The sequence below is a fragment of the Ranitomeya variabilis genome, chromosome 7 (assembly GCF_051348905.1).
Source record: "Ranitomeya variabilis isolate aRanVar5 chromosome 7, aRanVar5.hap1, whole genome shotgun sequence".
Classification (NCBI taxonomy): domain Eukaryota; kingdom Metazoa; phylum Chordata; class Amphibia; order Anura; family Dendrobatidae; genus Ranitomeya; species Ranitomeya variabilis.
Window position 1 is genome coordinate 175918078 of NC_135238.1, and position 12008 is coordinate 175930085.

Here is a 12008-nt window from a genome sequence, read left to right on the forward strand (position 1 = left end):
AAACAGTGCAGCAATTCTTTATTGAACCACTGACAGACAATAGCATATAGAACAGTCCCAGCAAAGTACCAAACATGGTGCAAATTACAAAGTCTCACCCTCACTCTGACTAGCCAGGATTAGAGCAGCTGTGACTTCGAGGCTTCCAAGGCCAATTATCCCAAACAATGGCACCCAGCTTTTAGTGGGCATCCACAGAAAGTAGATAATGACAAGCTTAGGAAGCTAACTGTCCATTGAGGCACATGGCCAGGTGACTGGAGGGTCAAACCTGGCTTCTCTGAATGCCTCCATGGGACCAGGTGACCGGAGGGTACCAACCTGGCCTCTCTGAATGTATCCATGGGGCCAGGTGACCGGTGGCCTCCAATCCTGGCTTCCCCAAATGTGTCCATGGTTCAGTGACAGTCAATGGAGCAGATCTGTATTCCTCCAGCTAGGACTGAGGTCCCTTAAGCTGGTATCCTGTAGAATGTCAAATCTGTGTTCCCCTTGATGGTGCCATGGTGATGTGGCTGTTATTCTGTAGAGTCTTCTTTCTTTCTGCAGAAAGCTAGAAATCCCTTTTTATACCCACATCAGTGGTTAAGATCAGGAGGGAGGTGGGATGAGTTTAACTCTCAGGGTTTGAGTATTTAATCAATCTGCATAGTTCATCCTTCACTGTTTTGCAGGTCAACAAGCTACATGGCCTGGTACAATGGGTAGTCAACATATTGATTGTTCAATGATCCTGCATACCTGTCCTCCAAAGATAGCAATACAATAAACTGTAGGAGCTGATATAAGAGGTAAACAGCAGCCGTTTATCAATTTCAATAGTCGACTTTAACACTCATATGACAACAGTCTATTGTTCTTGACCTACCAAAGAAAAGCACATAAATTCAAATAGTCAACATTCAGACAACAGCCTATGTCTCTTGGCCTACTGAAAATAGATGTCTGGCATAATTAAGATTAAATTCATAGGGAACCATGAGCTTCCAATTATGCGTAGGCTCCTAGGACTCTCCAGGAGGCTTTCATAACTTAATGTGGAGCATAATCCTACAACACCATTACCACTGTCATTTATCAGTTACTTGTATGTGAACTGGGGCCCAGCATACTGTACACTGAAGTCTACATAAATGTTCTGGAGGTGAAGGGGTTACCCATTCAGCTGGAGAGGCTCCAGTAAGTTTGTGAATTTGCTCTGACAGATGTCTTTAATGTTTAACTAATCCCACCAGTCCTCAAAATTGAATGTTTATTACAAATATTTTAACAAGTAAAATCCATTGAGTTCTGTAGCTCTACCCCTACTTGTGGGAATAATAAACCCACTCACATAGCAATGGTAATCGAGAAAGTAATAACATATGTTACATTCATCGCTCCCACGCGGTAACAAGCATTCATTTTATAACTGCACCTCTGCGGTGCAAAAAAAAAGAAAGAAGTGAAATAAAATTCTTGTGAATGCGATTATTGCAAAAGTTTCGCATGTTTTTAATGAAACAGTTCTAAGTGGACTTTTTTTTCATGCAGCTTTCACAATTACATATTTTCCCCATTAAATCCCCAAACAAATGCTGCTCTCAGACCATTCTTGTCCTAAGGCTGTCATGCTTCTGCTGCTGCAGGGGCAGAACCCACGCCTGATTGAGATGGCCTGGTGTACTGCCTTCATTTACTCACAGAATCATGCAGCCGCGGAGTTAAAACCCAGCCTAATCCTGCCTAATAACTGCACAAATAGGTTCTAGAGATAATTGCAAATTGATTTTTTAGGAATTCCTTGAACCTGGCAAATTCAAACAATTTGTGACTCGCTTCATGCAATGGTGAAGATTGCTTCAGCTTGACAAGTGTAAGGATATGGACATACTGTCCAAATTCTCCCTTGAAGGACAAGTGTATTTTTTGTATTGTATAATAGGCACGTGGTCGCATGTATGCAAATCATTTACTTGCCAGCAAAAAAGAATCCTCACAATGCGCAGTGCACACAATGTGAGGATTTACAAGCCTGCAGTCACATAGAATGACTGCAGACTTGTAGCTTAAGACCAGTACTAGGACAACCTCTTGTCACTCTGGAATTTTGGCCCTTGTTAAAATAAAAACACTTATACTCACGTCCTGTGCTGGCACCGTTCCAGCGGTGTCGGCAGTTGCGTTCGTAGGGCTCCCGTGTGGTTGTTATCACATGTGTGCCCTGCGCCCAATCAGTGGTAATGTCATTGCCCTCGCCTTCGGACATATACATAATCAAGAGGAAGAGGGAACTGTTGTTGTTTTCTTACTTCCTCTTGATTATTTGATTACTTATATGTCCAAAGAAGGGGACAGTGAAGGCAGCACTGATTGGGCGCAGGGCTTTTGTGTCATAACAACAGAATGTGAGCCCTGGGAACGCGAGTGCCGACACCTCTGGAACGGTGACAGCATGGGAGGTGAGTATAAGCTTTTTTATTTTAAAGAGGGCAAACATTCAGATTGAGAAGCCGTTGTCCTAGTTGTGGACAACCCCTTTAAACGGGTTGTCTGGCCTTAAGCTACAGTAGTAGGGTAAGGGCTGCATCGTAAGATCGTATCACATTAAAAGACTTTAGTTGAACATAACAAGCTTTTGATCAGTACAGTATTTTATACTAATGGAATAACTGATGAGAAAAAAAGTGTTGTCCATAGTAGGGCATAATCATCCATAGCGCTAAAAGTGCACATTTTAAAAAAAAGTCAAGATGAAGAGAGGGGAATATATAGAGATGAAATGTTTCAGTTGCAATAGTGGCTGCTAAACTTGATGTCTTCTGTTTTACATACAGTTATTGTCGTGGGCCAAGTTAAGAAGTGTGAAAAGACACCGGTTTATGTAAGTGCCCAAAAAAGGAGCGAGGAATCTCCCAGACCACCACGAGTGTGTTTATGGGGTAATCTTCACAGCTCCTTAGGAAAGATTAGCAGGAATTGAAAATTAGACAAATAAAGGTTTATCAAAGTCAACATGTATATAATGTGATGGATTAGATATATACATTGTGACAATGGAAACATAATCAACAGTGACAAACAGTAATTAAATGTGGGAAGAGCACCCTATGGCGGATGGACTTTCTGCGTTTGGACTAATAGAGTCCATAGAATGTAAGTCCGCAAGGACAGGGTCTTCTCCCCTCTGTACCAGTCTGTCACTGTAAACCTGTTTACTGTAAACAATATCTATAACCCTGTATGTAACCCCTTTCTCATGTACAGCACCATGGAATTAATGGTGCTATATAAATAAATAATAATAATAGAGTAATAGATTGTAATTATATAATTTCATATATGTCTTCCAATGGCTACAGTAGTAAAAAAATGGCAGAATTTAATAAGTGTATGTACACTTCTTTCACGTTTATTTCCTTACAAGTAGGTTTTAGCTTAGTTTTAGCTTTAGTTTAAAATGGTCTTTAAGAAATTGTTCTTATAAGTAAATCAACTAAGAGGTGACAACAAATCAGAAAAAAGTGTCTAAAGATTTGATCGTACTCACTTATATAGTGCTATTAATTCCGCAGCACTTTACAGATGTTATCATTGACGTCCCCATTGGGGTCACAATCTAGATTCCCTTTCAGTATGTCTTTGGACTGTGAGAGGAAACTGGAGAACCCAAAGGAAACCCACGCAGAGATGGGGAGAACATATAAACTCCTTGCATATGTTGTCCTCGGTGGGATTTGAGCTCAGGACACTATTGTTGCATTGCAATAATGCTAATAACTGAGCCACCATGCTGCCATATTTATTATCCAGCATGTATGAACCACTGTGAAAAGTTTGGGAAATTTTCAGACTGTCTGGTGTAAGTTTATACTGTCTTGTACTTTGCAGGATTAGTAATTCTGCCCCGAAACATAGTAACATAGCAGCATAGTTAGCAAGGCCGAAAAAAGACATTTGTCCATCCAGTTCAGCCTATATTCCATCAAAATAAATCCCCAGATCTACGTCCTTCTAATACCTGTAAGATACAATATTGTTACGCTTCAGGAAGACATCCAGGCTTCTCTTGAACCCCTCGACTGAGTTCGCCATCACCACCTCCTCAGGCAAGGAATTCCAGATTCTCACTGCCCTAACAGTAAAAATCCTCTTCTATGTTGGTGGAAAAACTTTCTCTCCTCCAGACACAGAGAATGTCCCCTTGTAACCGTCACCTTGCTTGGTATAAACAGATCCTCGGAGAGATATTTGTATTGTCCCCTCATATACTTATACATGGTTATTAGATCGCCCCTCAGTCATCTTTTTTCTAGACTAAGTAATCCTAATTTTGCTAATCTCTCTGGGTATTGTAGTTCCCCCATCCCCTTTATTAATTTTGGTGCCCTCCTTTGTACTCGCTCTAGTTCTATTATATTCTTCCTGAGCACCGATGCCCAAAACTGTACACAGTACTCCATGTGCGGTCTAACCAGGGATTTGTACAGAGGCAGTATAATGCTCTCATCATGTGTATCCAGACTTCTTTTAATGCCCCCCCATGATTCTGTTTGCCTTGGCAACTGCCGCCTGACATTGGCTGCTCCAGGTAAGTTTATCATTAACTAGGATTCCCAAGTCCTTCTCCATGTCAGATTTACCCAGTGGTTTCCCGTTCAGAGTATAATGATGATATTGATTCCTTCTTCCCATGTGTATAACCTTACATTTATCATTGTTAAACCTCATCTGCCACCTTTCGGCCCAAGTTTCCAACTTATCCAGATCCATCTGTAGCAGAATAATATCTTCTCTTGTATTGACTGCTTTACATAGTTTTGTATCATCTGCCAATATCGATATTTTACTGTGTAAACCTTCTACCAGATCGTTAATAAATATGTTGAAGAGAATAAGTCCCAACACCGACCTATTCTTGTAGTGTACTGTATCGTAGGTTTCACTTGTATTAAAAAGTGTAGTGAGCTAAAGATGTGCCCTTTTTTATCTTTCCTCTTGGGTCAACATATCCTAAGATGAGTGGCTCAATGTGACATGCTTTGAGGAAATCATGATTTCAACACACTCTGTTGGGAAATCTTCATGCTATATGTCTCCATATGAGGACTCATGGTGGTTATCGTCTTTTGCAATCATTTATTGAAGTTGTATTGTGAGGAATTGCCCACAGGAGACCAGTACAATTCTCCGGTGGGCCCCTGTGCAGGAGTGGGCCACCACACCCTTATATGAGCAGTACTTGGTACAGTATACTTGAATCACTATGTACAGAGAAAGCCAGCATCATTTTCATTTACTAATCCACCCAGTTTCTTGTCATATAAATTTGTGATTGAGTATAATGTCACATCTGTATGTAGCTGAAAAGTGGGGCCCTGGAGTTGGTTACTGGTGGGCCCTTGGCACCCCAGTCCGACCTATACATTTGTGATTTTGTACTTTCACATAAGACTTTTGAGTTGGGTGGTCTTAAGTTGATATTCTATGTTAGTTTAGAGCCCTGACTTGCGTTTTTGTAGCCATCTTGCTCTCATCAGTTAATAGACTATAGATAGTTTATACAAGCAGCCATTTCATTAAACACAGTGGAGATCAGAAAAGTAACGGGACTTGGTATACAAAGAGAATCACAAACAAAGCATTAAAAGGGATATCTCAAGTTCTTAAATGAGTAAAATTGCAAAGTGCTCGATAAAACAATTTTGCAATTGGCCTCCTTTTAAAAATCCTCTCTGTTCTCAAGAATGGAGGGATTTTTAAATGTTATAGTGTAGAGCTCGCACCGCTGCTTCAGGGTCTCTGGTTTAGAACCTGCTTGCGGCACACTGCCGCTGGCCAGATCACTGCATCCCACCAGCCTCAGTGCCCCCGTGCTTCTTCTGTGCAGCAGAGGCATAGCTGTCACTCCTAGCACCATGGAAGAAAGCTCAGTTCAGAACAGAAGTGTGACCATGTCACTGGTCTGAACTGTCAATCTTCAGGATCGTACTGCCCCTTGGAAGACAGAAAGACAGCGGGCAGAGGAGAGGTGCACTCCTGGGAACATTAGCGCAACAATTTAATTAAATTGTTTTTTAGATTTCAGAAGTGTCACTAATTATAATTTGATCAAACGTTTTTTCCCACCATACACATTTATAAAGGACTAGATGGTGGTCCGATTCTAACGTATCGGGTATTCTAGAATAAGTAGGTAGTATATAGCACAAGCCTTGTACTATATTGCACAGTCACGTAGCATATAACACAACCGACGTAGTATATAACATAGCTACGTAGTATATAACAGAGCCACGTAGTATATAACACAGCACACGTAGTATATTGCACAGCCACGTAGTATATTGCACAGCCACGTAGTATATAGCACAGCCACGTAGTATATAACACAGCCACATAGTGTATTGCACAGCCTTGTAGTATACTGCACAGCCACGTAGTATATTGCACAGCCACGTTGTATATTGCACAGCCACGTAGTATATTGCACAGCCACATAGTATATTGCACAGTCACATTGTATATTGCACAGCCACGTAGTATATAACACAGAGCACATAGTATATTGCACAGCCCACGTAGTATATTGCACAGCCATGTAGCATATAACACAGAGCACGTAGTATATTGCACAGCCCATGTAGTATATTGCACAGTCACGTAGTATATTGCACAGCCCATGTAGTATACAGCACAGCTACGTAGTATATTGCACAGCCACGTAGTATATTGCACAGCTACGTAGTATAATGCACAGCCACGTAGTATATAACACAGAGACGTAGTATATAACACCGCGCATGGAGTATATAACACAGGTTACGTAGTATAAAGCGCAGCGATTTAGTATATTGCCCAGCTACATAGTGTATAGAACAGAGATGTAGTATATAACAGAGCTCACGCAGTATGTAACACAGGCCACGTAGTATATAGCAATGTGGGCACTATATGCGTGGTTAAAAAAGACTTAAAATAAAAAATAAACATATACTCACCTTCCGAGGGCCCCTTGAAGTCCTGGCGCCTGTGTGCGGTGCACGCGGCAGCTTCCGGTTCCAGGGTTGGTATGAGTGCTGGACCTGTGATGACGTCGCGGTCACATGTCCGTGATGTCATGGCAGGTCCTTCACGCATAGCATCCTCCTTGGCACCGGAACCTGCCGCTTGCACTGCCGAGGACAGCGCGTGACGGAAGGTGAGAATAACCTTTTTTTTTATTATTATTATTTGTAACATTAGATCTTTTTACTATTGATGCAGCATACGCAGCATCAATAGTAAAAGGTTGGTCACACAGAGTTAATAGCTGCGTTAACGGAGTGCGTTACACCGCGGTCCGTTAACGCTGGCATTAACCCTGTGTGAGGGCTGACTGGAGGGGATTATGGAGCGGGCACTGACTGCGGGGAGGAAGGAGCGGCTATTTTGCCGCCGGACTGTGGCCGTCGCTGATTGGTCGTGGCTGTTTTGCCACGACCAATCAGCGACTTGGATTTCCATGACAGACAGAGGCCGCTACCAATGAATATCCGTGACAGACAGAGAGACAGAAAGACAGAAGGACAGAAAGACGGAAGTGACCATTAGACAATTATATAGTAGATGTGCCGCTATCCTTTCTAAGGGCTGATACCCATTTGCGAGAAAAAAAAACGGTACGTAATCTGGACCGAAAAAATTGGATGCAAACTACAGTATGTGATTGTCATGCGAGTTCAATGCGATTTTTAATCACACCATCCGTTTAACATTTGTATGACATCCGTATGCAATGCGTTTTTTTTCTCTGCAACTATTTTTATACAATCATTTACAGGACCATTTACAGTGTTCTATGCCACAGAATGGTAAGGTATGGGCTCATACTCACTTGCGTGAAATACAGCCGAGTCTCGCAGGTTAAAACCCAGCTCTGCCGCCGGCACTTGGGAGTGGAGCGTGCAGCTCCATGTATTAATGTGCGGCCGCACGCTCCGCTCTGGGGTGCTGGCGGCAGAGCCGGGTTTTAACCTGCGAGACTCGGCCGTATTTCACGCAATTGATAAGGAGCCCTATCTGTTAAAAACGGACAGAAAACGGATGGTCCGTATTCCGTGCGTTTTTTTTCTCGCACACATTGACTTGCATTGGCGAGACTCGCAGCAAATCGCAGCATGCTGTGATTTTTTTCTCAGTCCGATTTCAGCTGAGAAAAAAATCGCAAATGAGATGTCACCTATTGAGTAACATTGGTCCAAGTGCAATCCGATTTTTTATTCTTTATTTTTTACTCATTTGCAAGCAAAACAGAAGACTGCAATCCAATAAGTGAGTATGAGCCCTAATAGGAAGAGTTTTCAGAAAAGGGCCCAGGTGGACAGCTAAACAATGAAAATATCTGAATCCAGTGTGCATAATGACAACATTTTGAGCAGTCATAAAAGCAAAAATAACTTGTGTGTAATCACTATTTTTACTATATGCGTCACAGGGTTATTCCCATCTCATAACATTGTAGTATACTGCTAGGATATACCATCACTAGTGTTGAGCGATACCGTCCGATACTTGAAAGTATCGGTATCGGAAAGTATCGGCCGATACCGGCAAAGTATCGGATCCAATCCGATACCGATACCCGATACCAATACAAGTCAATGGGACTCAAGTATCGGACGGTATTCCTGATGGTTCCCAGGGTCTGAAGGAGAGGAAACTCTCCTTCAGGCCCTGGGATCCATATAAATGTGTAAAAGAAAGAATTAAAATAAAAAATATCGCTATACTCACCTGTCCGACGCAGCCTGGACCTCAGCGAGGGAACCGGCAGCGTTGTTTGTTTAAAATTCGCGCTTTTACTTGGTTACGTGAAGTCCCGGCTTGTGATTGGTCAGGGCGGCCATGTTGCCGGGACGCGGACCAATCACAGCAAGCCGTGACGAAATTACGTCACGGCTTGCTGTGATTGGTCCGCGTCCCGGCAACATGGCTGCCATTAACCAATGACAAGCCGTGACGTCACGGGAGGCTGGACACGCGCGCTTTTTAAAAAGCGCGCGTGTCCAGCCTCCAGTGACGTCCCGGCTTATGATTGGTCACGGCGCCATGTTGCCCATTTTAAAAAGTGTGCGTTTCCAGCCTCCCGTGACGTCACGGCTTGTGATTGGTTAATGGCGCCATGTTGCCGGGACGCGGACCAATCACAGCAAGCCGTGACGAAATTACGTCACGGCTTGCTGTGATTGGTCCGCGTCCCGGCAACATGGCCGCCATTAACCAATCACAAGCCGTGACGTCACGGGAGGCTGGACACGCGCGCTTTTTAAAATGGGCGCGTGTCCAGCCTCCCGTGACGTCCCGGCTTGTGATTGGTTGCGCCGCGGTCAACCAATCACAAGCCGGGAGGCTTGTATAATACATCAGCTGAGAGGTGATACATGGGAATGTGAGACACATCCTGCAAATTCGACCAAACTTATTATGCAATAATTGATGTTTTGACAACATTGGCAGTTTCCCCTTGTTTGGTTTAGTTCATCCTCACTCATTTTGTGCGCCGCGGTCAACCAATCACAAGCCGGGAGGCTGGACACGCGCGCATTTTAAAATTTTAAAATGGGCGCGTGTCCAGCCTCCCGTGACGTCCCGGCTTGTGATTGGTTGCGCCGCGGTCAACCAATCACAAGCCGGGAGGCGTGTCCAGCCTCCCGGCTTGTGATTGGTTGATTGCGGCGCAACCAATCACAAGCCGGGACGTCACGGGAGGCTGGACACGCGCCCATTTTAAAATGCGCGCGTGTCCAGCCTCCCGTGACGTCACGGCTTGTGATTGGTTGCGTCTCCCATGTGACTGCGACGCAACCAATCACAAAGCCGGGACGTAATTTTAAAATCCTTAAGGACCTGAAATTACGTCACGGCTTGCTGTGATTGGTTGCGTCGCCCATGTGACTGCGACGCAACCAATCACAACGCCGGAACGTAATTTTAAAATCCTGAAGGACCTGAAATTACGTCACGGCTTGCTGTGATTGGTTGCGTCCCGGTCACATGGGCGGCACGCAACCAATCACAAGCCGGGACTCACGTAAAGGAAAGAAAAGCGCGAATTTTAAACAAAGAACGCTGCCGCTTCCCTCGGTAAGGTGCAGGCTGCGTCGGAGAGGTGAGTATAGCAATATTTTTTATTTTAATTCTCTCTTTTACACATTTTTACATTAATGTTGTTTCGATACCGATACCCGATATCACAAAAATATCGGATCTCGGTATCGGAATTCCGATACAGCAAGTATCGGCCGATACCCGATACTTGCAGTATCGGAATGCTCAACACTAACCATCACCTCTGAGACCCCTACTGATCTGAAGAATGAAGGGGTCACAACATTGATTTAGAGCTGCAGCCCCTTCATAGTCTTTCACTGCTCTGCATCTCATCAATCTACTGTGCAGGGGAACCGCAGTATGGTGATATTTAAAAAATGCTATTGACTTGCATCAATCGACTGGTTAATAGCATTCTGAAGATACCTTGTACCCACATTGAGAGGCCCCTGCCGAGAGGAAATTAATTTTAATCCTTCCAGGAGCCTCGGGCTTTCAGTCATAGAAGTGCAGCTTCACTCACCGCACTGTGATGCTGAGCTGGCTGTCAGTTAGTGCCAGGGGTGTGGTTACAGCTGCCGTGCACTATGTTCTGAACAATGACTGAAGCCAGACCGGCCCACCCCTATGACTCAAAGCCGGAGGCTGTCAGGAGGAATAAAGATAGCTTCCTCTCGGCATCAGGGCTCTCGGTATGGGCGCCAGGAAGCTCCAGAATGCTATTAACTTGCAGATTGACCCCATAAATACAGGTTAATAGCTTTTTTTACATGACAGGTTCCCTTTAAGTTAATTTGTCAGGCTGCATTTTCCTGTGTAGTCAGGTGACCGGAAATGCCATTGTGTAGGGGTCAGATCACCTCATCCCTGCGATATGCCATCACTCTATGAGTTGGTAGTACCACTTTAAATATATTTACTAGAAAAAATATTGTAATATTACACCGCTCAAAATTTGCTAGAATAATTTGGATTTTATCTTCGGGAAGCTTAGGACCACATTGTGCCCTAACGGAGAGGAGACGGCTGTGATCTGAAGCTGGCAGAAGGACAATCATCAAAACCATCTGTGATACAATAGCAGACCTTCTCCCAGCCCCTGGAGGAGAGAAGGTCCTACAGCCCAGACCCACAGAGACACATGTGCGATGAATCAGCCGTCCTGGGGCACAGCTGTCTCTAGTTAGTTTGTCCCCTATCCCTTTGAATCCGACATGCTTCTGATCTTCTCATCTGCCGAGCACATTGCAGCCTAATCCTTAGCCTGGTGGTGGACTATAATTAAAACTCCATAAGGCAGACAAAACCTGAACTTTGCTCATAAAGTCACATCATACGATTGAGATGTTGAGATCAAAGTAAACTATATTGCCAAGACAATGGTGGGACCCATTTGTTATTGTGTGAATGCCGAAGCTTTGCTGTGTTTGTCTTTTCCTGTGTATCAGACTACTAAAAATACCTTTTGTTAATTCAGCTGTAATTTGTCTGCATCTAGTAAGAGGCTTTTTTCTACCAAATACATTTTTGAGAAATTCAGCATGAAAGCAAGTGTTGGATTTTCTAATGGAGAACATCAAAAACATGAAGGCAGCATTACAATATTTAGGTGTGTGACTCCCTCACACCCAGGCTCGGACTGGCCCTTAGGGTAACAGGGGAATCCCCCGGTGGGCCCCTGTGCAGGTCTGGGCCCCCAACCCCACTCTATGAGCAGTACTTGGCATAATTCAGTTGATTCTGTACAGAAAAAGCAGCTTCTCATCATTCGTTAATCAAACTACCCAGTTTATTATTATATAGAGATATAGGTAAATTTGTGAATGAGGGTAGTGTAATATTTGTATGCAGGTGGGCCTCCAAAGTCAGTGTTACAGGTGGGCCCTTGGCATACCAGTCCGACACTGCTCACACCGACTGTATGATCACACGTGATC

General features: G+C 43.8%; 1 protein-coding gene across 1 annotated transcript in view; it reads left to right on the forward strand.

The window, feature by feature from the left end:
- Positions 1-12008, forward strand: part of COL6A3 (collagen type VI alpha 3 chain) — a 143582-nt gene that overhangs the window by 16568 nt on the left and 115006 nt on the right. The window lies entirely within an intron of this gene.